Raw genomic sequence first — 26,869 nt, forward strand, 5'->3', positions numbered from 1 at the left:
AAACAAAAGAAGATATTATTTGTGTGTGTTTTATTTTTTATTCAATTTTTAATTTTAATTCCAGTGTAGTTAACATACAGTGTTATATTAGTTTTAGGTGTACAATTTAGTGATTCAACAATTCTATACATTACTCAGTGCTCATCATGCTATGTATGATCTTAATTCCCTTCAACTGTTTCACCCATCTTCCCTCCAACCTCCTCTTCAGTAACCATCAATTTGTTCTCTTTAGTTAAGGACATTTCTTGGTTTGCCTTTTTCTCTCATTTCTCTTGGCTCATTCGTCTGTTTCTTAAATTCCACAAACAAGTGAAATCATATGGTATTTGTCTTTCTCCAGCTGACTTATTTCACATAGCATTACACTCTCCAGCTCCATTTATGTCATTACGAATGGGGAGGTTTCATTCTTTTTATGGCTAAATAATATTCCATTGTGTATTCCATTGTGCACATCTCCCTTTTCTATTCATCAGTTGGACACTTGGGCTGTTTCCATAATTCAGCTATTGTAGATAATGCTGATATAAACATCAGCGTGCATGTATCTCTTTGGATTAGAATTTCTGTATCCTTTATGTAAATACCTCATAGCACAATTGCTTAGTCAGAGGGTAGCTCTATTTTTAACTTTTTGAGGAACCTCCATACTGTTTTCTAGAGTGGCTGCACCAGTGTGTATTCCCATCAATAGTGCACGAGGATCTCTTTTACTCCATACTCTCACCAACACCTGTTGTTTCTTGTGTTTTTGTTTTAGTCATTCTGACTGGTGTGAGGTAACATCTCATTGTGGTTTTGACTTGCATTTCCCTGATACCAAATGATACTGAGCATCTTTTCATGTGTCTGTTGGTCATCTAGATGTCTTCTTTGGACATCTTCTGTTCATATCTTCTGTCCATTTCTTAATTTGGTTATTTTTTTGGGGGGGTTGTTGAATATTTGTAAGTTCTTTATATATTTTCCCACACTAACCCTTTATCAGAAATATGATTTGTAAAGATCACCTCTAGTTCAATAGGTTGCCTTTTCATTTTGTTGATTGTTTCCTTCTCTGTGCAGAGGGTTTTTATATTCATGTAGTCTCCATAGTTTATTTTTGCTTTTATTTCCCTTGCCTCAAGAGACATATCTAGAAGAAGTTGTTAGGGTCAATGTCAGAGAAATTACTGTCTGTGTCTCTTCTAGGATTTTTATGATTTAAGGTGTCTTAATTAGGTCTTTAATACATTTTGAGTTTATCTTTGTATACAGTGTAAAATAGTGGTCCAGTTTCATTCTTTTGCACATAGTTGTCCAGTTTTTCCAACACCATTTCCAACACTGTGTCTTTCCCAGTGCATATTATTGCCTCCTTTGTTGAAGATTAATTGACCATGTACTTGTGGGTTTATTTCTGGTTTCCTATTTGTTCCATTGATCTCTGTGTCTATGTGTCTAGTTGTGTGCCAGTACCATACCATTTTGATCACCACAGCTTTGTAGTATAACTTGAAGTCTGAAATTTTGACTCCATTTTTTGTTTTCTTTTTCAAGATCACTTTGGCTATTCAGGGTCTTTTGGAGTTCCATATCAATTTCAAGATTGTTTGCTCTAGTTCTGTGAAAACTCCTACTGGTATTTTCATAGGGTTTGTGTTAAATCTGTAGATTGCTTTGGATAATATAGACATTTTAACAATATTTGTTCTTCCAATCCATGAGCATGGACTGTCTTTCTATTTCTGTGTATTAGCTCGAATTTCTTGCATCAATGTTTTATGGTTTTCAGAGGTTTATTATTCCTAAATATATTATTTTTATTATAATTCTAAAGGGTTTGTTTTCTTAATTTCTCATTAGGCTGCTTCATTCTTAGTGTATAGAAATGCAGCAGATTCCTTTACATTGATTTTGTATCCTGTGACTCTACTGAATTGATTTATCAGTGTTAGTAGATATTTGGTGTCATCTTCATGGTTTTCTATATATAGTGTCATGTCATCCGCAAATAGTGAAAGTTCTAATTCTTCCTCACCAATTTGGATACCTTTTACTTCTTTTTGTTGTCTAATTGCTGTGACTAGGATTTCCAATACTATACTGAATAAAAGTAGTGAAACTCAATATCCTTGCTCTACTCCTGATTTTAAGGAAAAAACTCTCAATTTTTCCCCATTGAATATTGTGTCTGCTATGGGTTTTTGTGTATGCCCTTTTTTATGTTGTGATGTTTTCTCTGAACCTACTTTGTAAAGGGGTTTTTATCACAAATGGATGTTGTACATTGTCAAATGCTTTTTCTGCATCTATTGAAATGATTAAATGCTTTTCTCTTATTAATGTGTTGTATCACTTTGATTGATTTGTGAATATTGAGTCAAACTTGCATTATAGTAACACATCCTACTTGATCATTGTGAATGTATTTTTTTTTAAAACCTCCATCTATTGCTGGGTTTGGTTTGCTAGTATTCTGTTGAGGATTTTTGTATCTATGTTCATCAGATATATCTACCTATATTCCTCTTTATAGTTTCTTTATCTGGCTTTTCTGTCAGAGTAATCCTGGCCTCAGAGAATGAATTTTAGAAGTTTTTCTTCCTCGTATTTTTGGAATAGTTTGAGTAGAATAGATAATAATTCTTCTTTAAATGTTCAGTAGAATTTGCCTGTGAAGCTGTCTGGTCCTTGGCTTTTGTTTATTGGGAGTGTTTTGATTACTGCTTCAATTTTATTGCTGGTAATCAGTCTGTTCAAATTTTCTGTTACTTCCTGTCTCTAGTTTGGCAGGTTATATGTGTGTGTGTGTGTGTGTGTGTGTGTGTGTGTGTGTTTTAAAGGAATTTATCTGATTCTTCTATGCTGCCCAGTTTACTGGCATATAGTTTTTCAGAATATTTTCTTACAATTATTTATATTTTCATTGTATTGGTTATTGTTTCTCCTCTTTCGTTTGTGATTTGAGGACTCTCATTTTTTTTTGATGAGTCTAACTAGAAGTTTATTAATTTTGTTGATCTTTTCAGAAAACCAGTTCCTGATTTTATTGATTTGCTCTATTGCTTGTTTTGATGTTGTTTTGTTTTCTTAGTTTTTATATCATTTATTTCTGCTTTAAATTTTATTATTCCCTTCCTTCTGCTTGTTTGGGGTTTATTTGCTCCGATTATTCTAGCTCTTTTAGGTGTAAGTTTAGGTTAGTTGAAGTTTTTCTTGTTTCTTGAGGTAGGCCGTATTGTTATAAACTTCCCTCTTAAAATAGCTATTGCTGTATCCCAAAGGTTTTGGACCATTGTATTCCATTCTCATTTGTTTCCAGGTAATTTTTTAAAATTTCTTCTTTGATTCTTTGGTTGACCCATTCATTATTTAGTAGCATGTTACTTAACCTGCATGTATTTGTGCTCTTCTCAGATTTTTTTCTTGTGATTGATTTTTAATTTCATAGAATTGTGGTCACAAATGATGCATGATACAACTTCAATCTTTCTCAACCTGGTGAGACTTGTTTTGTGACCTAATATGTGATCTATTCTGGAGAATGTTCTGAGTGCACTGAAAACAGGATATTATTTAGCAACTTTAGAAGAGAAAAAAAGACTGAGAAAATTAACTCATCACCTTTACAAATACACACTTAAATGCAGTATTACTACTACTGATAATATGTCTCAGTACACGTGGATCTTTATAGTGGAAAACCCACACTAAGTATGTAAGGCATTGAGATTTCACTGAAAAACTATAACTACCACCACTATAACTGGAAATTGGTCACTGTACTCTTCTCTCCAGACTAACTGAAGGCACTTTTCTTTTATGTCTAATATATGTTTCAGTCCTGTTTACCTACACTTCTATCTTGAACTATCTTGCAACTCCTATTTTTTGGGGTGTGTGTTGCTCAAGACAACAGATTGGCAACACATTAGAAAATTATCTTCAAAAAAGAAAAAAGAAAAAGAAAATTATCTTCAAATGAAAATATCCCTTTGGTACACCTGAATATTAGCATATAAAATTACATAGAGGGAGTTCCTGGGTGGCTCAGTTGATTAAGCATCTGCCTTCAGCTCAGGTTATAATCCCAGTATCCTGGGATACAGCCCAACAACAGAGTCCCTGCTTAGCGGGGAGTCTGCTTCTCCCTCTGTCTTTGCCCCTCTTCCCCACTCGTGTGTTCTCTCTCTCAAATAAATGAATAAAATCTTTTAAAAATAAACAAACAAATAAAATTACATATTTAGAAATTGTCTTGCCTTTTACAACCTCTGTCCTGAATTTACAACTCACAGGGTTTATATATGAATGAAATACTCAGAAAACTGGAGATTCCAATCTTTTTTCTTTTATTTCTTTTGTTGCATTTCTTATACTCTGAATGTACCCAATGTATATTTTTATCTGGTTTTTCATTCTCAAAGATGAAAAAAAGAATCTCATGAGGCAGAAAAGTAAATTTAAAAACTGGATACATATATCATCTATATCTGTGTCTATAGACACAGACCTCTTAATCTAAATCATGGGTATTCGATTTTTCTTCTAATGTGTATAAAACACACAGGTTACTAATTAACTATCAATTCCCAATATTTTGGGAATTTATATACTTTCTCAAATTATATCATTTTTAAATCAATCAGGCTATTCTCTTTAGCATGTATGCTAAAACATTTAGTTTACTGACTAATCTTTGTGCTCATAGTGTAAAATTAATAAGATAGCATATTTCCTCTTCAAAATCACTAGTAGAGCAGCAAATATTATAAACACACACACACATACACCTAATTACAAAGAATTCTGACATTCTTTTGGAATTTTATTTCCTTGTTTGAAATTCATATTAAGCCGTGAATTCATGTCTACTAGAGACTTCAGAGTAAAGGGGGAGAAAAGTTCTGCATTGTTTCAAGACTTGGCCTAAATATATGTCAGTAAATTGATAACAGTTTACTATGATTCTCTAGGCAGATATTAAAGATCTCATGGTACATAAAGAAATAATGTGAGTAACACCAGTGTCATGGCACACACTTAATAAAGTAGCTCCTGATAGCATTATTAATGATTTAAGTATTCTTTAAGGGTTTCATCTCTTCAAACACATTTTTTATAATGTTTAATGCTGTTTCTGTCCTGTGACTAAGCAGATAATCATGGCTATTTTTATTCAGTAAGTCACTTCTTGAATTGTTCAGTGTTGCCATGGGTATAAAAAACATCATGTAAAACACAATTCTATTCAATAAACATTTGCACTTTTTTTCCCCTAAGAAAAACTGTTTTGTAGGGGAAAAAAAAACACAGTTAAAATAAGAAGGCTTTCAGTGGAGTGCTGGCTCTAAAATCACTATTTAGCTGTTTGACATACATCTCTCATATTCTGGTATAAATAGTAGTTCAATTAGTGACTTTATCATTGTTCTTGGTAAAATTTCCCATACAAGTGCCATAATCATAACCATTTCAAGGCACTTTAGGTGGCAATCTCATGGATTGAATTCATTATCTCTAAATATTCATATAATTTTCTAATTTGAAATCAACGCCTTTGTTGATTATGATTATCTTTGTGTTTGGACATGTATGTTATGGCCAAAAGAAAATAAGAGATGAGCTGCACAAACCATACTCTGCACACTGAATATACAATTAAGATTAACAATTAAAGCCACAAGTTTGGTTTCAAATGCAGTTTAGGCAAGACCAGGCTTTTTAATTATTATTTTTTTACTACCTGTGGAAAACATCAAACCTAAGAGATTAAAGTATTTTTTTTAATCTGAAAACACATCATCACCTCAACTTTGATGTCAATATTTAGATCCAGCTCATTCTGTATTAACAAGGAATTATTACAACATGTCTGGGATTTTACTAGACTAAACAAAAAAAATAGCCAATTATTTTCCTTTATAAAACTTATATACAATCATGGAGATAATTATAAAATTAATGTATATAATTATAGATTATGCAGATTCTTATGGTAAAATAAATATGCAGCATCAACTGACCTGTAATATACTGCTGGTAAGAATGTAAAATCATGCAACAATTTTGGAAAACAGTCTGGTAGTTTCTTATAATGTAAAAGATGCTTATATAACTATCAATCCTAGTTTTCCCAAGAAAAATGAAAACCTATGCTCTCATGGAGATCTATGCATGAATATTTCTAGCAATTTTATTGATAATATACAAAAATTAAAAACAACATAAATTCTGCTTAGTTCGTGAATGAAGAAATAAACTGTGGCCTATCAGTAAAATGGGACACTTCTCAGCATTAGTAAGGACAGATCGTTGATATACCCAGCAACATGGATGAGTTGCAGAAAATGTTAAAGAAGCCAGACATAAAATAGGAAAAATTTATATGATACTCTAGAAGAGGAAAATCTTATCTAGAGTTCTATAAAGCAAACCTGTGGTTTCTAGGGTAGCGGCTTTCACTGAAAAGAGGCACAGAGAAAAATAAAAAATAATAATAATAAATAAAGAACAAAATGAAACAACAACAAAAAACTTTAGTACAAGGTATGATGTGTTGGTAAATGGTGCTCTTCCAAAATTCATGACCATCTGGAACCTCCAAATGTAACCTTATTTAGAAATAGCATCTTTTCAGATGTAGTTACTCAAGTGGTATCATACTGGATTAGGGTGGGCCTTTAGTCTTATAACTGCTCTTCAAGTAAGATAGTCTTGTGAAGAGACAGAGAGAAGGCCATGTGATAAGACAGATGAGAGTGATGTACCCCACAAGCCAAGGAATGCTAAGGATTGTTAACCACCAGAAGAATCTGGAGAGACCAGGAGCAGACTCTCCCTCGGAGCTTTCAGATGGAGGCAACGTTATTGACATCACAGCTTTGAACTTCTAGCCTCCCAAATTGAGAGAAAATAAATTTTTGTTGTTTTAAACCACTGGTTTTTGGTAACTTGTTACAGTAGTTTTAGAAATGAATATATCTTTACGTGATGTAGAATACAAAAGTAAATATTTTTCTACATATATATATAATAACCAGGAAGAAAATGTAGGGGAAGAAAAACACTACTCATAATAAAATAAAAAGTTAAAATTTAATTTAATAAATATAATTAAGAATTAGCCTTGCTTAGATATGTCTAATACATATTTGAGCAAAATTTTAAAACACTAATGAGAAAAATATACAACTTTTGAATAATCAGAAAGTCATAATATGTTTTTTGTTAGAAAGTCATAGTTGGAAACAGGAGATAATTCCCTTGAAATTAATTTATCCATCTACTGTTATCGTAATAAAAATAACAAATTAACTTTTTGCATATTTGGGGGAAATGAAAAGAGTATTGAGGCTTATTTAGACAAAAAATACAGATGTAAGCAAGAAAATCTTGAAAAATAAGATTCATAATTAGGAAAGAGTAGCACCTCCATATATTAAAATGTTTTATGAATCTTCTAGATTTCATATTGCTGACCGTGAAATTATGACAAAATAGGGAGCTATAAATAGTCAGAATACATTTAATTTATAATAAAAAGATATTTCTAATTAATGAGAATAATTCAGTTGATATTTTTTTAAATATAGACAACCCAACTTTAGGGAAAGGTTAAACTGGGTTTCCTATGTTATTCCTAATATCAAGACACATATTTGTTGATGTAATAAATATTTACCTACAACAGTAAACATTTTTATTTTATTCAGTAATGTATCCTAGGCATCCAGAAGAGTATCTGCCACATAAAAGCAGTCAATAAGTATATGTTTCATAAAAATGAAATGAGTAGGAGAAAAAATTCAATTTATATAACATACTCTGTGTAGAAGAAAAAACATAAATATTGGAATGAAGAGCATAGAAAAAAAAAACACACACACACACAACTCACCAAAAAAATGTTGACAAAGAATTTATTAAGTTTACAATGCGTTCAAGAAAAGTAGCCTATCAGAGAAACAGATTTGTTGAATTAAAAAAAAAATGACAAATGTTCAGTAAGCATTAGAAAGTATTTTCAACTCATTGAAATTTAATGAATGCAAATATAAATTAGATATTCTTTTTATTGTTTATTTTTTACCAAAGACATGCAGAAACATGCAAATGTTTGATAATATTTAGAGCTTGTGAAGGAATTGAGAAATATACAGTTTCAACTACTATTGGTGCCAGCTATTTGGAGGAAAATTTGGCAATATCTATCAAAATTAAAGATGCATGTACCAACTGAGTTAGATTTCTCTGCTGGAAATTTACTCAACTAGGATTCACATAAATTATATGAACGTATTTCCTACCAATATATAGTGTTTGTTGAAGTTCACCTGTGAAACAGAGATATTTTGGGGGATGATAAGAGAAAGGTTAACAAGGAAAATAAGGTCCTTTGACACAGTACGTGTAACCAACTGACAAGTTCACATCCTAATCAGAAGGTAGTGTGATTTTGAAGTATGGTCAGCAAATCACTGCTCATAACAACAAAAGAAACACTATCCACATAAATCATCCATCTGGATAGTACTTATTAATGAATTTTGACATTTCCACCACCAACAGAATATTATGTTGTCATTAAAAAGAGCCACATAGTTATATATATACTGGTACAGAAGGATGAAAATAATAGGCACTTAAAAAAGCAAGATGTGAAATAGTGCATCTAGTGTGATTCCTTTTTACGTATATCAAAAGTTCTGCAAAGATGTTGATCAACAGTTTTACCTTTTTGGAAAAGTATGGAGGGAGGGAGACAGTTTTTGATATCTGTCTGTGATGTCTGGATTATTAAACCGCATCTCAACAATTGTCAACAGACATTTTTGGACAATGACTCGATGTGCCATTTAATTTTTTCTTTATAAATAAACATAGAATTACTTTTAAACACTAACAAATTTTATCCAATAAATAAGGCTATAGAGAAAAAAATAATTTTGTCTTTTTGGAGGGAAGCCCTTGCTTTTTCGGGCGGAAGAATTATGCTTTCTCAAATTTATAGCAACAAGAGAATGCTCCATATTCTGAATTTCCCAAGAAGTTGACCAAAAAAGTTCACTTTGTTTGTTGAAGTCTGAGTTGGAATCTGAAATGAATCTTTGAATTCCATTCATGTAATCAACAGAAGCAGGAATCATGGAAATGCTGACACAACGCAAACCCCAGTCGGGTGCTAGGAAGGCACCATAATGAGTGGGGCTCATTGTGTCTTTCCAGGCTTTTTATTTATTTATTTTTAAAAGCTTCATGTTGATGGCCTGTATCATTTGCACTAATAAAACTTCATGATAAAATACTGCATCAGATAATCTGAAGAAAAGGAAAAAAAAATCATTTTGCTTAATTAGCTTTTAGTTTGCCAAAGACTCTAAGAACTAGAAAATGTGCAAACTTGTTTTTACAGATTAATCAAGAACAACAACAACAAAAAATCTTTTCAGATTTCCATCAGGTTCCATCAAGCTAGATGTTCTTCACATTTATTTATTTATTTTTCCTAATGAGATGTTGTAGATAGCTGCTTTCTCTGCTCTGTAGTTCAGGGAAGGTAGGTGTTATCTGCATTATTCATTACTGAAACGGTGGTGTATCTTGGTTAGGTTCTAAACTCAAAACTGTTCTTATGACTAACCCTATGTCTCCCATAAAAATCATGAATTATGTAATGTGCAAATCTTTTCACTATAACATCACCATTTCTGGCAAGCAAGTCAGCTATTTTTATTAAATGTTGCTCATCTGCCATATGGACTCCCATTTTCAAGTTAATTATGAAACAGAGATGAAGAGATATTAAATTTGTAAAGTATCTTTCCAATTAAAAATATTTTAGGGAGACCACACATATAAAATGGATTCTACACTGCTCCACACATCAAGAACAAGTGTTCCTTTCCCTAATTATATGTGAAATGACACAAAATGCTAAAATGTTTTATTCAGGTAGAGTCACAAACTATTGGCAATATACCATTACTTCAAACTAAAGAAAAAAAAAAGTTGCTGCATTCTGTATTATACAGTCTATAGCACTTTTTAAATTGGCCATAGTTTTTATAATGATCACTTAAATTATTGTTAAATATTTATAAGCTTGAAAATTTGTCATATTGTAGATTAAAACAGCATTGATGGGAACCTACAGTCATTTTAATGAGTCAATAACTCATGATTCAGTCTCCTTGAAATCCCAAACATTGTATTTCTTTTTTCATTTCAAAACCAACTCCTTTAAATGCATACCTCTTCTGAAGTAAATGTCTTTATTCTACATAACCCTTTTTCCAGTTTGTTTTCTAGACTGATTTCCCAAATTAGGACTCTCTCCTTTTCTTCCTTAGGGATTGTGTTTGACAGAGGGATGCTAATCTCTCCAGACTTGCAACCCTCATGACAATGGCTTTCCCTCATTTACCAATATTTTCTGTTTATACAGCATTATTTAATTACTTATTAGATTGATGAAGAATAATATCATACTGTTTTTGCTAAGATAAGAGTGAAATATTGGATTGTTTTCTTTTTTTATCCCTGTTTACAGAAGTGTTCAATCAAAAACAAAATTCATATTCATTTATTTTCTAGTAGTTCCCAATGAAAAAGAAGAAATTAAGCCACAAAAAGGGGGGGGGTACTGAAGTCAAGTGAGGATTTCTCAGAATAGTTTTAAGTTCTGAACCTCATAGTTAACTAGGATTTCTGCCATTAAAACCATGGGTGCTAATAACATTTCTTTTCAGTAATCGACATATTTATTTTGAAGAAAGAAATGCTTATACATTGAGTGGCTAATGGGTTCTAATTACAACAAATGATACATTATAATATTACTATATTTCGACAAAAACCCCAAATAACTTCCCAAGGCACGCAGTAAGGATTGATGGATCAAATACATTTGATTCCAAAGTCCATGTTTGTGGCCCTTCTAAAAGACTTCGTTTCAAGAGCAAGAACCATAATTATCAATACGATTGCTATTTTATTCATTTTTTAATTTTTTTTCTACTTTTTATCTTTAAAAGCATCTTAAGAACCTGTACCCAATTGGTTATTTATAGGAAGCCAGTGATGCATGAGGGTCAGGGCTTATTATTTCCACGTTGTGGACATGGAAGTTAGTGGAGATGCCAGACTATCACATAATACAAGTTAATATACGTTAGTATAACTCTATCTGCTATAATATACACCCTCAAATATTAACTGTTTAATCTCCCAAAAATTGCTTTGTGAAGCTAGTCCCAGATTTATTTGTGCTGGTGGTAGGGGCTCTGCTTTACATAGTTTCTCAAAGCCCCAGGGTAACTTAGACTCGCATTTGTTCTCCATGTGGTTTCCAGATTAATCTTGTGTATCAACTTTCAGAAAGAGAGAGAGTATTGGATTACATGGAAATTTTTAGTGGGCCAAGTCTGAAAATAGTATTTAACATCTCCAATGAATATTTCATTGGCCAGAACACAGTCCTATGGCCAGACTCATACTGCACAATGTAGGTGGTTGAGAAGGTAGTTGTTGTGGTTATCTATGACTGCTTAACAAACCACCCCAAATCTTAAACAAACCAGCCCAAATTGTAATGCCTTCAAGGGAGGATTCATTCTTACCTTTCATGGTTCTGAAAGTTAACCAGATTCAGCTGGTTGGTTTTTATGTAGAGTCATTTGTGGTTGTAATTTGATGTTGGCTAGCCAATGGGCTTTGAATTCAACATAGCCTCCTCACATAATTGGCAGTTGATACTGGCTGTTTACTGGTAGCTCAGCTGTGGCTGTTGATTAGAATATCCACAAGTAGACTTTTCATGTGACATAAGATTCTTGTAAGATTATAGCTAAATTCCTAGAGGAAACATCTAAGAGCAAGTATTCCAAGGAACAGGAAAAAGCAAACCTCCTGTTCAATATAGAATTACCCTGGAATTGGCACAGTGTTGCCTCTGCCATATTTTATTGGCAATATTAGAGAAATATGTACCACTTTTTCAATAGGAGAGTGGCGAGATCACAGATAATGAGAGTATGGGCAATGGGAGATATTGTTGCAATCATCTTTAGAAAATGTGACTTGCCACGGTAATGCAGCTGTGTGCCTAGCAAGAAACAGATTGGTTAGAAATAGCTAACCCATTTCTCCCACATTCAGTTAATAAGATATCCACCAAGCACATAAACCCAATAATCTTGATCTCCCAAAATAAATACTGGATAATCAAGGTGGAATAAACTTTTATGATTATTTTATTAACTATTAATCTCTTCAGAGAGCCAATAAGTAATAACATTGGGCTAATCATCACTTGCACTGGATTAGCTGCTACTTTCTCTCTAAACATTGGAACTAGACAGCCATATGGTAGGCAAGTTAATTGAATTTGACTCCTTTAATCATAGAGAGGATTTCTATGCCTCACTATAAAGGAAAATTATTCTGGATGTGTATTTGCCTTTTCTTCCTGTAAAGCTTTTGTTAGCTCTAACATCTATAGAAATAGTTCATCATTATAGTTTTACATGAAAAATTCTGCTTCTGTTCAAGGAACTGATTTTAGAGCAAAATAAATGAAGCAAGCATTTCATCTCAAACAATATATGGGTCTTAAGATTTACTCCACTACCCAGATGTAGCTGGCCCTAAAGATTATTGAAATAAGCTTATTGAAGACTCAGTTACTGTCCTAATTAGGAGAAAAACATTGGAAGTTCAGGTGCCATTCCAAATACGTCTAAATGAGAAACTAACATATGGTAATCTTTCTTTAACAGTTAGAGTATAATTTTCTGGGTGTCAAAGAATGGAAGTCAGTATAGCTGTAGTGTATAACTCATTAAATATTTCTTTTTGCTCACTGTCCTCAAAACTTTGGACTTTGCTAGGTTAGATTTTATAGCAATTATGCTTATTATTTTGTCATATAGCAAACATCTCCAAAATACCACTGGCTTAACTCCACAAAGGTTTATTTCTTGTTTGTGTAAAGTTTGGTAGAGTCTGTCTTCTATATTATTATGTGGAAGGACTGGCTCTAACCTTTTTGTAGCACTTCTTTCATAATACATGGCTTCCAACATTTGGCTGACAGCAGGACAAGAACAATAAAGAAAACATGTCATCACTAAAGTGCCACAGACCATTTGTGATATGTCTCCGATCACATTTCCATAGCCAGAACTCAACTGCATGGCCCTAAGTCAACTTCAAGGAAGGGTGTTAATATCTGTTGGCCCTAATTTTCTCTGCCACAAAGACCATCATCACCAAGAGATGAATGATTCCACCAGAAGACACAACAATGCTCCCATGCAGTAGAAAGAGACTGACACTTTTTGGATTTCTCATGACACTAGACTAGTAGGAAAAAAAAAAATGACTGGTTGAAATAATTCATCCTGATTATCTCAGCAAGTAAGGTTACTACTATACAAGAAGTACTTAGCCAGATACTCAAAATACCCTGGAAGGAGGCCTTTTACCAGATGCAGAGGAAAAATAAAGGTGAAGATAAATGAAGACTAAAGCAGTCAGTGCAACCAACAAAACTGTATTAGTTTTTGCTATGTAATAATAAAACAAGAACAACAAACCCAAGAATCTTAATGGCTAACAAAAACAAAGGTCACACTCACATGTTCCCTGGTATTTAAGTCTACTGAGGTTAGGCTGATCAGGGCTAAACTCAACAGAACAAGGCTGGATCCATAGTTCAGGAAGGGTTTAGGTCTTGAGTTTTCTGAAACAAGGCTAAAAGGGTAGCAAGATATTCCCCTGGAATATGATTTTCTCACATCAGTCTACAGATAGTAATTTATATTTAAGCTTTCCTCTTACATAATATCTGCCAACATTCTGCAGGTCAAAGCAAGTTATATGGCCAAGTCCAATAGCAAAAAAAGTAAGAAAATATACTCTGGCCCTCCTAGCAGGAGGTACAGTTACATGTCATAAGATATGAATGAACAGTTCTAGAATAGATAAGGAATGGAAGATTTGAAGACTTGCCTTAAGTCATACTATTTGCATGATAATGCTATCTTAAGCAAGGAAAATTTCAACCTGCTCCTGAAACACAAGTCTTCACAGATAAAAGAAATATAGGTTGGAAGGAAAAGAACAAAATAAAGAGTAACTTGTCCAAGACATGAAAAGACCTGATTTCATGGAAACCAGCTACTCTCCCAATAATTAAAGCACTCTATCCTGGTCAGTCGCAATACTTGGACTCCAGCTCCCTTAGTTACACCAAGAAGGGAGCTAGTACTCACTGGGTCATGATAAGACAATGAGAGATGCAATTTGCTCAACACATTTTGTACCTGCAGTCACAAGACCTGCACACAGCCTCCTGATCATACCAGGTGAGGGGTTAGTGCTTTCAATCCCATGTATGTTGAGCTAAAAGGAGAAGACTACAGCCAAGGATCTCACACATCACGTTGCCATTGCATCCTTGTCTCTCATCTTGCTGTTACTTTCCTAATTAGATTCTCTAATAAACCCCCCCACAGCTGAAGCTTAGAGCCTCTTCCTGAAAATCTCACCTTTGTCCCTGCTTGATTTCTGTGTGCTACCCCTAGAATTCCATGGCAACAGGGGCCCCCACATATCTGCTACCACTCTGTCTTTGTGAGTTCTCACCAACAGGCTTCCTGTGTACACCATCGTTGGCCTTTGTTTGCTCGACTGCCCTCCAGCTCCAATTTCCTGTAGAATTCCTGATATATTTCGGGTTCTGCTAAACATGAAATGTAATGAGTTACTTAAAAGACAGAGGGAGGGGTAGAAATCATATTTTTTTTCTTCTGAAAGATACGGCAGATATTTGGATAGATGTGAGTTTTATTCAATTTCTAACTAAATTTCTTTCTTTCTTTTTTTTTTTTTTTTCTAACTGAATTTCTGTACTCAGAAGGTCATGCATGATTGAGCTGCTGTGGTGTCAGCTGCAATTTTCTGTAGGTTCCTAACCTTTATAAAGGTCACAACTCCCTGGACCATAGCTGGACCTTGATTCAGGGCCCATGAAGATTTTTAGTTCTCCATGTTTCTTAATGTGTTGAAGTACCTTCTTTTCTTTTTTCCCCAAGATTTTATTTATTTATTTATGAGAGACACAGAGAGAGGAGCAGAGACATAGGCAGAGGGAAAAGCAGTCTTCCTGCAGGGAACCCGATATGGGACTCCATCCCAGAACCTGGGGATCACAACCTGAGCCAAAGACAGATGCTCAACCACTGAGCTACCCAGGTGCCCTAAGTACATTATTTTCTATATTAAACCCCTTTCTACTTGAAATAGATGGAGGGATTTTTTTTTCTTGATTAATTTTGAATGATGCCACATCATTCCTTCAATGCTTTGAATAGAACTCCAACTGTTCCCTAAATAGTTGTTTCTGTCCTCTTGGGTCAAAGTTAAGGGCCCATCTTCTGTTTTGCTTTGTTTTGATTTTGGTTTAACCCCTACTGTATCTTTTCCTTTTAAATTATTTTTGATCTTTGGCATAATTCTCTCATGACCCAACATCGATCACTGAGTACTGGATGTCAGTTATGCTCATCCTGTGCACATCCTATGTCAGTAAGAGCCTAAGGGTCTGACATAGCTTGGCTCCCAAAATGAATTAACTATATAAGTCAATTTAACCAGAATATTCACATATTCCACCTGGAAATATAGATCTGTAAAACAAACAGATAAAGTAAATTCAGAACCTATTTGATTATTTAAACCATCCTTTCTTATCCCAGTTGTTGTCAAAATGTGTAATTTAAAAGAATGAAATTGTTTTGGGAATAAGAAGCTGATGATATGTGGACATTTTAGCAGTTACAGATCTATATATGGCTCTACATAATCAGTTAATACCTGCATAATGAGTTATTTGAAACCAAAAAGACTGATGTCAGATATCTATGAGAGTCAGGTAGCAAAGGTAGGTAACGGCTTTCCATATTGAATGGAGGTGTCATTAATATAGCAGGGCAGCAGTGAGAGGACGATCAGGTTACCGAGGTGGGGGGAAAAAAGCAACTCTAAATTGTGTGAGCTCATATGTGAACCATGTAGAAGTAGAGTAGTGCAATGTGAATCATGAGGAAGCACCTAAAAGTATGTTCACATACAAAGAGGCTTTAAAAAGTCTTCAAATAGAACATTTATAGGTACTTAAAATGGGGGAAAATGAAATCCTAATTCTGACCTTTTAAAATTCACTCTTACTTATCATAACTTTCTGAAATCTCCATATGGCCATTCACTATTTGCTCTTTCTTTGCCTCCTAAATTGAATCGACTAAACATGTGTTAAGTGCTTACATGGAAATCATCACGTTAGTACCACGAGGAATACAAAGTTGAGTTACACAATGTGTATTAAGTCCTAAAGAGCTTATGATCTAATGAAGAAGGCAAATACACCTGTTGATTTATTAAAAGCTAGATCTTTAAGTGCCTAGTGAAAGAGAAAAGCCCATTATACTACTGTTGAATTTTAATGAGACAAAGGGTATTTTTGATTGTGGATATAGGTAAAGGTGAATCGAGGGGATGGAATCTTCATTAGGGAGACTTTGGAACTGAAAATAATAGCATAATGAAGGTTTTTTGCATAACATTTTAATATTAAGCAATTTTTGTCTCATAATTTCATATAAGTTGAAAATGATTTAAGAAGGTGACTTAGGGGGGATCCCTGGGTGGCGCAGCGGTTTGGCGCCTGCCTTTGGCCCAGGGCGCGATCCTGGAGACCCAGGATCGAATCCCACATCAGGCTCCCGGTGCATGGAGCCTGCTTCTCCCTCTGCCTGTGTCTCTGCCTCTCTCTCTCTCTGTGACTATCATAAATAAATAAAAAATTAAAAAAAAAAAAAAAAAAGAAGGTGACTTAGGGGAATCCATATTTGGCTCACATTAATGCGTATACACTATTTTTTTCAAACAACTGTGGCAATCCCTTAATGGACCATGAATTCAACTAGTAGCTCTCCATCAACATTAAAAAAAAAAAAAATTAAAGAGAAGAGCAAAGTTCAGAGTGCATTGCCTGTATTTAGCATAAAAAACAAACAGGGACTATTTGTTATATGGCGCATATCTAGGGGTCTATGTAATGAATGACTGTGCAGAGTAACCCTTACTGTTAGTTATGTTGGAAACATGTAACCTCTATGTACACTATGGTGTGTACGTGTGCTCTCTGTGTATCTACCTGTATACTATATGACGATCGCCCTCTCTACTGAAATCAATATGTGTAAATCATAAGTTCTAGATAATACAGGATACTCCTGGTAAGACTTCTCCTTGCTTTGTAGTCTGTGTTGCTTGCACACCAGGGCTAGGGTTTACTGTTATCTATTATTTAGGAGCTTTGCCACTTGTTATTTCAGGTGCTTACATTTGAGTAAATTCTTTTGAGTGAACCATTCTATTTTAAGAGCTGCCTTTAGCTACTCTTCCTTTCTCTCCTGTTTTAAGTTTTTTTTTTTTTCCTATTGTTGATGATGATGATGGTGTTTATCCATCAATGATATGGAGCAAACAGCAAACATGAGAAGGAGCAAGACTTAATATCCCCAGACTGGATAACTGGCATAGATTTTTGAAATTCTTGGTCCCCAGTCTGGTTGTTTTTCTCTCCTGATGTTACAGTTTACTTGACTCACTTATAACTTTTGTCATCATCATGAAACATAGGGCTTGATTAAGAAGATACTACTTGTACTGACGATTTGAAGAGAAGAAAGACATTTCCACTGGCCAAATGTGCTTGGTGTCTTCAAAACATGTTCAGAGTGGATTTTACTTAGCACTTGATCTCGTGGTCTTCAAAGGGTCCTAACAATTTTGCATTAGGTAATCTTGGCAACATTTGATCTTAATAACAGAAACCTATTTGAACTGAAGGGCTTCTCCCGGATGACTTGCACGTGGTCATGGGGTCGTCCTTCAGAATGTTCCCATGTGACTTTTCCAAGACTAGAGAGAAAGCCTAGGAGAGTTCTGAATTGAAGCTGGATTCTCTCTCACTTTAAGGCAAAGGTCTTATCATAGGCACAGATCTTAGGTCAGAGAATTTTGTAATCGAATAGGAAGACTTTGGCCTCAAATACTGAGCCTGTGGCTTGATCTCTTCCTTATGCAACATCATTATATATTTACAATGATGGCATATATTTATACCTACACTTGTTTTCTAGGAAAACCTCTAATTAGCTTTATTCCTCCTGAAGATTTTTTTTTATTATTATTATTTTATTTTTTAGTAACCTCTGCACCCATTGTAGGGCTCGAAGTCACAACCCTGAGATCATGAGTCATGTGCTCTACCAAATGAACAGCCAGGTGCCCCTCTTTCTGAAGATTTTTTTTTTTTAAGATTTTATTTATTTATTCATGAGAAGCCCGGAGAGAAAGAGAGAGGCAGAGACATAGGCAGAGGGAGAAGCAGGCTCCACACAGGGAGCCTGATGCAGGACTCAATCCTGGGACTCCAGGATCAGGCCCTGAGCTGAAGGCAGGCACTCAATCACTGAGCCACCCAGGCTTCCCTCCTGGAGATTTTAAAATAAAAAATATCTATTCAAAATCAGATTTGAGTAGCAAAATATGAGGGCATCCAGGTGGCTCAGTCACTTGTGTGTGTGCTCTCTCTTTCTCTCTCTCTTTCTGTCAAATAAATAAATAAAATTTTAAAAAAATGAGAGACATAAAATTTTTAAAAGTAGCAAAATATGTAATCTGCTACTATACTTTTTTGTGAGATGGTAATATTCAAATGTTTTTATTGACCTAAGAGGAAAACCATGTATAATGGCAAGTGGAAAACTATCTGTTGAAATACTATTTATTAATTAGAATCTAACAATGACAATGATTGTATATTAGATCTATTTTATTGTTATTATTGTTAAAATTATTTTCATTTCAAATAAATAATTATTCAAAAAAATTTTTTCAGCTTCAATAACCCAATGATAGGACCATAAATACATCTAGAAGCAGTTTGGAGTTCATCTTAATATGCTGGTTAGTAGTCTGTTTGAAAATAACAAAAACATTTATAATGATTATAAAAAGTATTAATAACACTGTAAATTTCAAATGCATGTTAAATTATGTATCTGAACTTCTAATTCTTATTTTCTTATATTGTTAAAAAAGGTAATCTCTAATGGAAAGAATTTGTGAGTCTGGAGACCTAGTTTTTATGGTTCATCTCAACTGACTTTAGAGTCGGGGCCTTACTTTACTCATCCATTTAATTTTTAAAAGCTCAAATGTCTTCAATATTTTAGTAAACACAATTTTTTTAGGAGATGCAAAATGTATTTGTTTATGAGTCATTCAACTTCATTCTTCCTTATGTATTGGAATCATAATCCAGTAGAAGGTATGAAAACTTATGGTATTCCTGGATCTTAATATGGACATTTTAATGGAATGAATGTATTATGTTTATAAGATCTTTGGTCCCACTCTTTAAGAGCAAATGGCAGAGCAGAACTATCTTGCTCTTTTAAGAACCACATAGATTCATTTTTGGATAGCACACTTTTTTAAATTGTGGTAAAATACATATATTTACCATCTTGCTCATTTACTGTATAATTCAGTAGTGTTAAGTAGATTCTTACAGTTGCGCAACCAATCTCCAGAACGTTTTCATCTTGCAACACTGAAACTCTATACCCGTTCAATAACAACTCCTCATTTGTCTCTCCTCTCAAACCCTGGCACCACCATTCTACTTTGTGTTTGACTAGAGTTTGACTACTACAAATGACTCATGTAAGTGGAATTGTATAATATCAGTCCTTTGTAACCAGCTTGCTTCAGTTAAAATAATGCCTTCAGGTTTCACCCAGCTTATAGCAAGTGTCAGAACCTCCTTCCATTTAAAAGGCTGAATAGTGTTCCATTGAATGTCCATACCATTGTGTTTATCCTTTATCTGTTGACAGACACGTGGGTATCTTCCACCTTTTGACTCTTGTGAATAATGCTACCCTGAGCGTGTTGTACAAATTTCTGTTGGGGCCCCTTCTTTCATTTATTTTGGGTATATGCTGGATTATATCGTAATTATATTTCAATACTTAAGGAATTGCCATTTTCCATATGACTGTGGATACCTAGGACACTTCTTTTTTTTAACATTTTATTTATTTATTCATGAGAGACGCTCACAGAGAGAGAGAGAGAGAGAGAGAGGCACAGGCAGAGGGAGAAGCAGGCTCCATGCAGGGAGCCCCATGTGGGACTCAATGTGAGACTGGATCCTGGGACTCCAGGGTCACTCCCTGGGCCGAAGGCAGGTGCCAAACCGCAGAGCCACTCAGGGATCCCCCTAGGACACTTCTTAAAAATTGAATTATCCTAGTCCATTCATCCTCTAATCTTACCAATTAGATTGTGATCTTCATGCTTTAGGTGGGGTTTAGTTAGGAAACTCTGTGACTATTACCAGTATACTGACTTAAATAAGCATAAACAACAACGAGTAAATACTAATTAATCTATCAATTCAGTAAATAATTATTGAGCATTTTCATTGCACTAGAAACTTTTTTAGAGGTTAAGGATGTAGGGGTAAGGCAATCACAAAATCCTTGTTTTCCTTTCTTTCCCTAATATGAAACAAATAAACAAGCATATAATATGCTGTCAAGTAAATCACATAGAAATAAATAAATGCAATAAGAAAGCTGAGAATGAATAAGGATCAAAATATGATGGGATGGGCAGGCAGTCTCTTTTTTTTTTTTTTTCTTTCAGGCAGTCTCTTTTGATAGGTAACATTTGAGCAGAGTAGGTAACATTTGAGCAGAGTTGCTATAAAATTTATTAACTGAAAGAGTCACAGATCTCTGTAGATGGGATTAGGAATGGATATATAAGTGGTTTATCCTTTTCCACCAATGTGTTTGTTTTTATAGAACTACTTTCTTCTGTGTATGTGAAGGAGTTCATTCTAAACAGCTTTCAAGTCTTAAAATTGGATTAGAGATAAAATCCTTATAAAATTTGTATTTTATATTTTTCTTTCATTTTCTGTTAGGTCAGACATTGTTAGATCAGTAACAATTTGCTCTAAAAATTACCAACAATTCCATACATCTGTGGTAACATTAGACATCTTGTTAAATTTCACCATTTCTTTTCTGCGATGCAACTAAACTTATTACTAACTTCAGCTATTAAATAACTAACTTTAACATCTTGCAAATATTTAATATCCAAAAGGTTTTACAAAATTGAATTGGCCTTTAGCTACTAAATATTTATTATATTTAACACTTTTTTCTTATAGAATCTGTCGCTCGCTCTTCATATATGTATATAATATTAGCATATATTTTTACTATTGGTTTGCTAGAACTGCCATAACAAAATACTGAAGATTAGGTGGTTTACACAGCAGAAATTTACTTGCTCACAGATCTAGAGGCTGTAAGGCCAAGATGAAGGTATCAGCAAATTTAGTTTCTTATGAAATCTCTCCTATTTGTCTGTAGATGGCAGCTTGCTGTGTCCTCACATCGTCATCTCTGCGTCTTCATCACTCGTGTCTGTCTCAGTGTGTTCAAGTTTCCTCTTCTCACAAGACTGAATTAGAGTCCACACTAATAGCTTCATTTTAATTCAATCACTTCTTTGAAGGCCTTATCTCTGAAATCAATCACATTTTGAGATATTGGGGGTTAGGGCTTCAAAATATGAATTTGGGGACACACAATTCAACCCCATATATATATGTATTTTTTCATAGCATAATGTCCTATGGCCCTATTATCAATGAGTCCTTGTTCTCAAAACTACTTGTTTTAAACCAAGATGAAAATCTGTGAAATATCTGAGTTACTTGTTCTAAAAACAATAGGTGAAAAAAAGATAATACTTGGACAGAAATCAGGAAATTAAAAAAAAAAGAAATCAGGAAATTGAATTTATATATCAATTACTCCTCTCTGAAATAGCTCTAAAATGTTTATATATTAATTATTATATTTTTACACAAGCTCTCAATGTGTACTACACAGCAATCTAAAAATAAAACATTTGTAAGGCAAAAATAAAAGTTAAACAGAAAAAAAGAGCAATTTTAGTAAAACTGTGTATCTTTCTCGTAGGAAAGCAAAATCCAGTGCACTTCTATAGGACAATCCTGAAATGTTAAAAGGGACTTTGTAGTGCTAAAATATAACCTGTAATATTGTTGGTTAAAATTGTATTAGTTCCATCAATTTATGCTTTGTGGTTTTACATATGGCTGGTTATGATTACTTACGTGTGGGTCATAAAAACCCAGTGTGTTTTCCAAGCAGTCAAATTGCCTGTCAGCTGCTAAAGGGGCAGAATTAATGAGAAACTTACTTTATAGTCTAAAGAATAGCAGCTGGGGTCTGTTTTAACAAGTCCCGGGAAACATACATGGAGGGGAATTCTTTGTGGCTAGACTTATATCCTGCCTTGTCTCTAAAAAGTTCTACTCATTGAGTTGAACAATCAGACAGACAAAATTCAAGGACATAGCAATAGCTTTACACATCACTGATTACTAGTAAGAGTAGAGGATAATTTGCCATTTATTTCCCACCATGGCAGAGTGTGTCATGCCTTCACCAAAGGCCATGTCCTTTTCCTCTTAGTATGTAGCTGCAACACATTTATCAGCCTTTTTTGCATTTAGATGTGACCATGCAAATTAGTTCCTGCCAGTGAAATACAGAAACAAGTGATATGTGCTATTTTCAGGCCTGGACTATCTCCCATGTATCTTTTTTTCCCCTCTAATCCATCCACCAGATGACTAGAGTACCAAGATGAGCTAGAAGAGGACAGAAAAATAATATAAAAGGAGCTTGATCTTGACATTATTATACAGACCACCTGCCAATCACTAGAAGTCCTTATGTAAGTCAGAAAAACATTCTATTGTGTTAAGTATCAGATACTTTCAGATTCACTATTGACCATAGTTAGCCTATCCAGATTAATATACCTACTCATTTTGAGAATTAGCTTATTAGGAAAGCCATAATCTAACACACCGGTCTTCCTAGGGATGAACAAAATAATCTGTTGAGAAGGAATGAAAATATGTAAAAGCTTCCAAATATTTTTATTAATTTGAAAGGAAGAAAACTTTACTGCCATTTAACATATGCTTTATTGGTAATATGTAATTCTTAAATATATTACGTATTTTGTATGGGATGAAAATAAAAAGAATTTTGATGGTAAACATGATTACAAACTTTTAGACATCTCTGATCAAAGATTCAGCTCTAGGTGTAAAGTATAGAAAAAAAACCACTGGGGAAAATTTGAAGAATGGAGCATTTTACCAATGTTATGCTAGCTCAAGAAGCCTGAAAAAGTACGAGACATAAGGACATTTTATAGACTTCATTTATCAAAATCACCTAGTTTATATCAGCACATTAATACAAGGGAACATAACTGTTCATTCTCCATCTCAGGAATGGCCTTGTACCTTGCTCTGATCAATAAAATGTAATGGATGTGTCATTATGTGAGTTCTGATCCTAGGCCTCATGGTGTCTTGCATTTTCTACTCTTGTCCTTCTGGAACACTGTTGCCAGAAACACAAGTCTTACCTAGACTTTCTGAGGTTGAGAGATGAGACATGTGGAGAAAGGGACTCAGTCTTCCTAGCCATCTCAGCCATCCCAGTGGAGTCCCTACACTAGCAAGATATCCAATCTTGGCAGAGCCCAAATTGTGACCCACAGAATCATAAGCATATAGAAAAATCAATGTTTTATGTCATTAACGTTGGGATGACGTGTTACATTGCAAAAGATAAATGATACAAATGTTATACAGGGCAAGTATTCCATGGGTAAAAGATGGAGTGGAGTGAGAAGCTCAAAGTTGATTTTAGTTAAAATTAATATTTTTAGGGGTGCCTGGGTGGTTCAGTGGTTGAGCATCTACCTGTGGCTCAGGACGTGATCCTGGGGTCCTGGGATCAAGTCCCACATCGGGCTCCCTGCAGGGAACCTGCTTCTCCCTCTGCCCATGTCTCTGCCTCTCTCTCCTTGTCTCTCATGAATAAATAAATAAAATCTTAAAAAAATATATTTTGGGGACGCCTGGGTGGCACAGCAGTTAAGCGTACCTGCCTTCGGCTCAAGATGTGATCCCGCAGTCCCAGGATGGAGTCCCACATTGGGCTCCCTACATGCCTGCTTCTCCCTCTGCCTGTGTCTCTGCCTCTCTCTCTCTCTCTCTGTGTGTCTCTCATGAATAAATAAAATCTTTAAAAAATATAATATGTTTAAAGAACTAATTATAAAAATCACGTGTTAACAAACAATTGAAATAAATATGGTATCTCTTATAATTCCCAAATAAGTTATGTCCAAATGATAATATTGTTACCGAGAATGTGATCCTTTGGTCACTTGAGCTAATGACCTCCCCTAAATTTACACTCCCTAGGAATAGAACTATACGTCCTCCCTTCTTGCCATAACATCGTTGTAGTTGAAACAAACTTCTGTGCTCCATGACTTTGAGCTTGGTCAGGTTATTCATTTTGGTCGGTGGGATGTTAGCAGAACTGAGGTGAACAAATGCTAAAAATGCGTTTATATGGTTGGCCTTGTCCTCTTATGCTTCTGTCATTGTCATGAGAAAAACATTCCCTCTGTTCCCAGATAGAGTCCTGAAATGAGACATGTGGAGAAGACTTGTTCTAGTCTACCTACCTATCAGCTTCTTGAAGCAGACCTGCCCAGGTTGGCACTATTCTAGATCACTTGCAACCCCTAAATATAATAATAAATGTAAGCCACTATGTTTTGGGATATTTGTTCTTCAGTATTACAGTGATGATAGCTACTAAAAGAGATTCTAATAAATGTACATTTATATTCAAAAACAAATGTAGGTGTAAAAAAAAAAATCCCCAAAAGTATAAAGTTCTAAAAAATAGAGAAAAATGTCCATGTACTTTGTACATGAAAGCTCTGTGCTTATTTTGTTTGTATAACAGGTCTACTGATTGCTTCAGAATCTGGTCTAGAAAATAGTCATAAATAAATTTGTTCATCAGCTACTATATCTAGATCTTTCAGAATTAGTATCACTTGAGTATTTATCAATTCTATTTTTATGACACCAGCCATTAAAATTTCATATTTTTCTAGACGGAGCAGACTATTTTAAATTCAGAAAAAAAACAAAAGCAATTCTGATGTAAAGATACAGCCTTTCATTTCTTTTCTAATGAAATCAGTAGATATGATGTTCTATTTATTCACAGGTATAATCTGTAGTTAAATTACAGATTTCTTTCAATCAAAATTTTAGGATTCAATTGATGTTAAAGTCCTTAATGGTAGTAACCATCTATATATTTCTACCAACTTAAGAAATACATTCTGTATTGTCCTGCAATTAATTATTTGTAAATCAATGATTTTTAAATTGTTATCTGTGAACTGATGCCACCACCATGGATGATGCCAGACTCCATCACAGATCTACTGAATCAAGACCTCTGGAGTTGTGTCCTAGCCCCCGGATATTTAGCAAGTCTTCCAAGTAATTTGTAGGCATGGTAAAGTTTCAGAGCCACTGACCTAAATATCTCTTAATGATTCATTTGACACCCTTTACATTTTTATCCTAAACTTTTTCTTTTCCTACTCTCGCGCAGTATATGTGTTTGGCATTGCAATACTTCGAAATCTACCCTTGACTTTGATATTGGCTCTAGCCCTATAAAATGGATATCTCAATACATGTTCCTATTATTAAAAACCAATATCTATGAAGGGAGAATGAACCACAGAATTATGATTATTTGATGATTTTACCTATTCTTTTTTATACTTTTATTAAATATTATATAAAGTAAAATATTTTTATTTTACTATTTTTAAATCAAATTTTATTGAAATAATTGTGGATTCACATGCAGTTGTAAAAATAATATATAGAATAAGAAGATATGAAACTACAGTGCAATATTACAGTCAAGATCTTGGCATTGATGCGACCTAGAGATTTTAATTAGATTTTCCCAGTTTTTGCGTGGATTCGTGTATATTTGTGTGTGCAAGGGTGAGGGATGCGAGAGTGTATATTTAAATCTCTACAACTTTATCACATGTAGACGTTTATGCATCCCCCCCAAACAGTCAAGATATGGACCAATTCAATCATCCCAAGAATCTCTCATGCTGCTTTTTTATGAACACAACTTCTACTCTCCAACCGTGCCCACTCCCTAACCAATCTGTTCTAAATTTCCAAAATGTTGTCATTTCAAAATCTTATATAAATGGAATCATACAGTATAATTACCTTACGGGAATAGCTGTTTTCACTCAGTATGATTCTCGTGTTGTGTATATCAATATTCATTCCTTTTTATCTTTGAGTAGTATCCCATGGTGTTTAGGTGCCACACTTTACGCATCAATTGAAGGATATCTGGGCTGTTTACCATCCTTTACGTGAATATTTACATATTGGTTTTTGTGTGAATGTGTGATTTTTTGGGGGGGCATTGTTTTGTTTTGGTTTTGGTTTTATTTAAATTCTAATTAGTCAACACAGTGTCATATTAGTTTCAATTGCACAATACAGTGATTCCACACTTACAAACAACACCTGGGGCTCATCACAAATATACCCCTTTATCCCCAACGCCTAATTTCACCCATCCTCACACACACCTCCCTTCTGGTAATCATCAGTTCTCTATAGTTACGGGTCTGTTTCTTGATATGCTTCTCTTTCTCTCTCTCTCTCTCTCTTTTCCCCTTTACTCATTTGTTTTGTTTCTTAAATTCTACCCGTAAGTGAAGTCATACGGTATTTGCCTTTCTC

At 34.3% G+C, this 26,869-nt stretch overlaps 2 long non-coding RNA genes across 8 annotated transcripts in view; one reads left to right on the plus strand and one right to left on the minus strand.

Moving 5' to 3' along the window:
• Positions 1 to 11,760, minus strand: part of LOC144318320 (uncharacterized) — an 85,977-nt gene extending 74,217 nt beyond the window's left edge. Inside the window, exon 1 of the long non-coding RNA XR_013384176.1 lies at positions 11,607 to 11,760. This is a non-coding gene — a long non-coding RNA (uncharacterized LOC144318320). The remainder of the gene's footprint in view (positions 1 to 11,606) is intronic.
• The window catches only part of LOC144318319 (uncharacterized), an 88,038-nt gene that overhangs the window by 50,734 nt on the left and 10,435 nt on the right, over positions 1 to 26,869 (plus strand). For 2 of the 7 annotated variants that reach the window (XR_013384169.1, XR_013384173.1), the window contains 3 exons: positions 18,959 to 19,026; positions 19,764 to 19,788; positions 24,688 to 24,768. This is a non-coding gene — a long non-coding RNA (uncharacterized LOC144318319). Of the gene's footprint in view, positions 1 to 18,958; positions 19,027 to 19,763; positions 19,789 to 24,687; positions 24,817 to 26,869 lie in introns of all 7 variants that reach the window. The other 5 variants (XR_013384170.1, XR_013384172.1, XR_013384171.1 and 2 more) reach the window with 5 other exon arrangements.

Source organism: Canis aureus, chromosome 8, assembly GCF_053574225.1.
Source record: "Canis aureus isolate CA01 chromosome 8, VMU_Caureus_v.1.0, whole genome shotgun sequence".
Classification (NCBI taxonomy): Eukaryota; Metazoa; Chordata; class Mammalia; order Carnivora; family Canidae; genus Canis; species Canis aureus.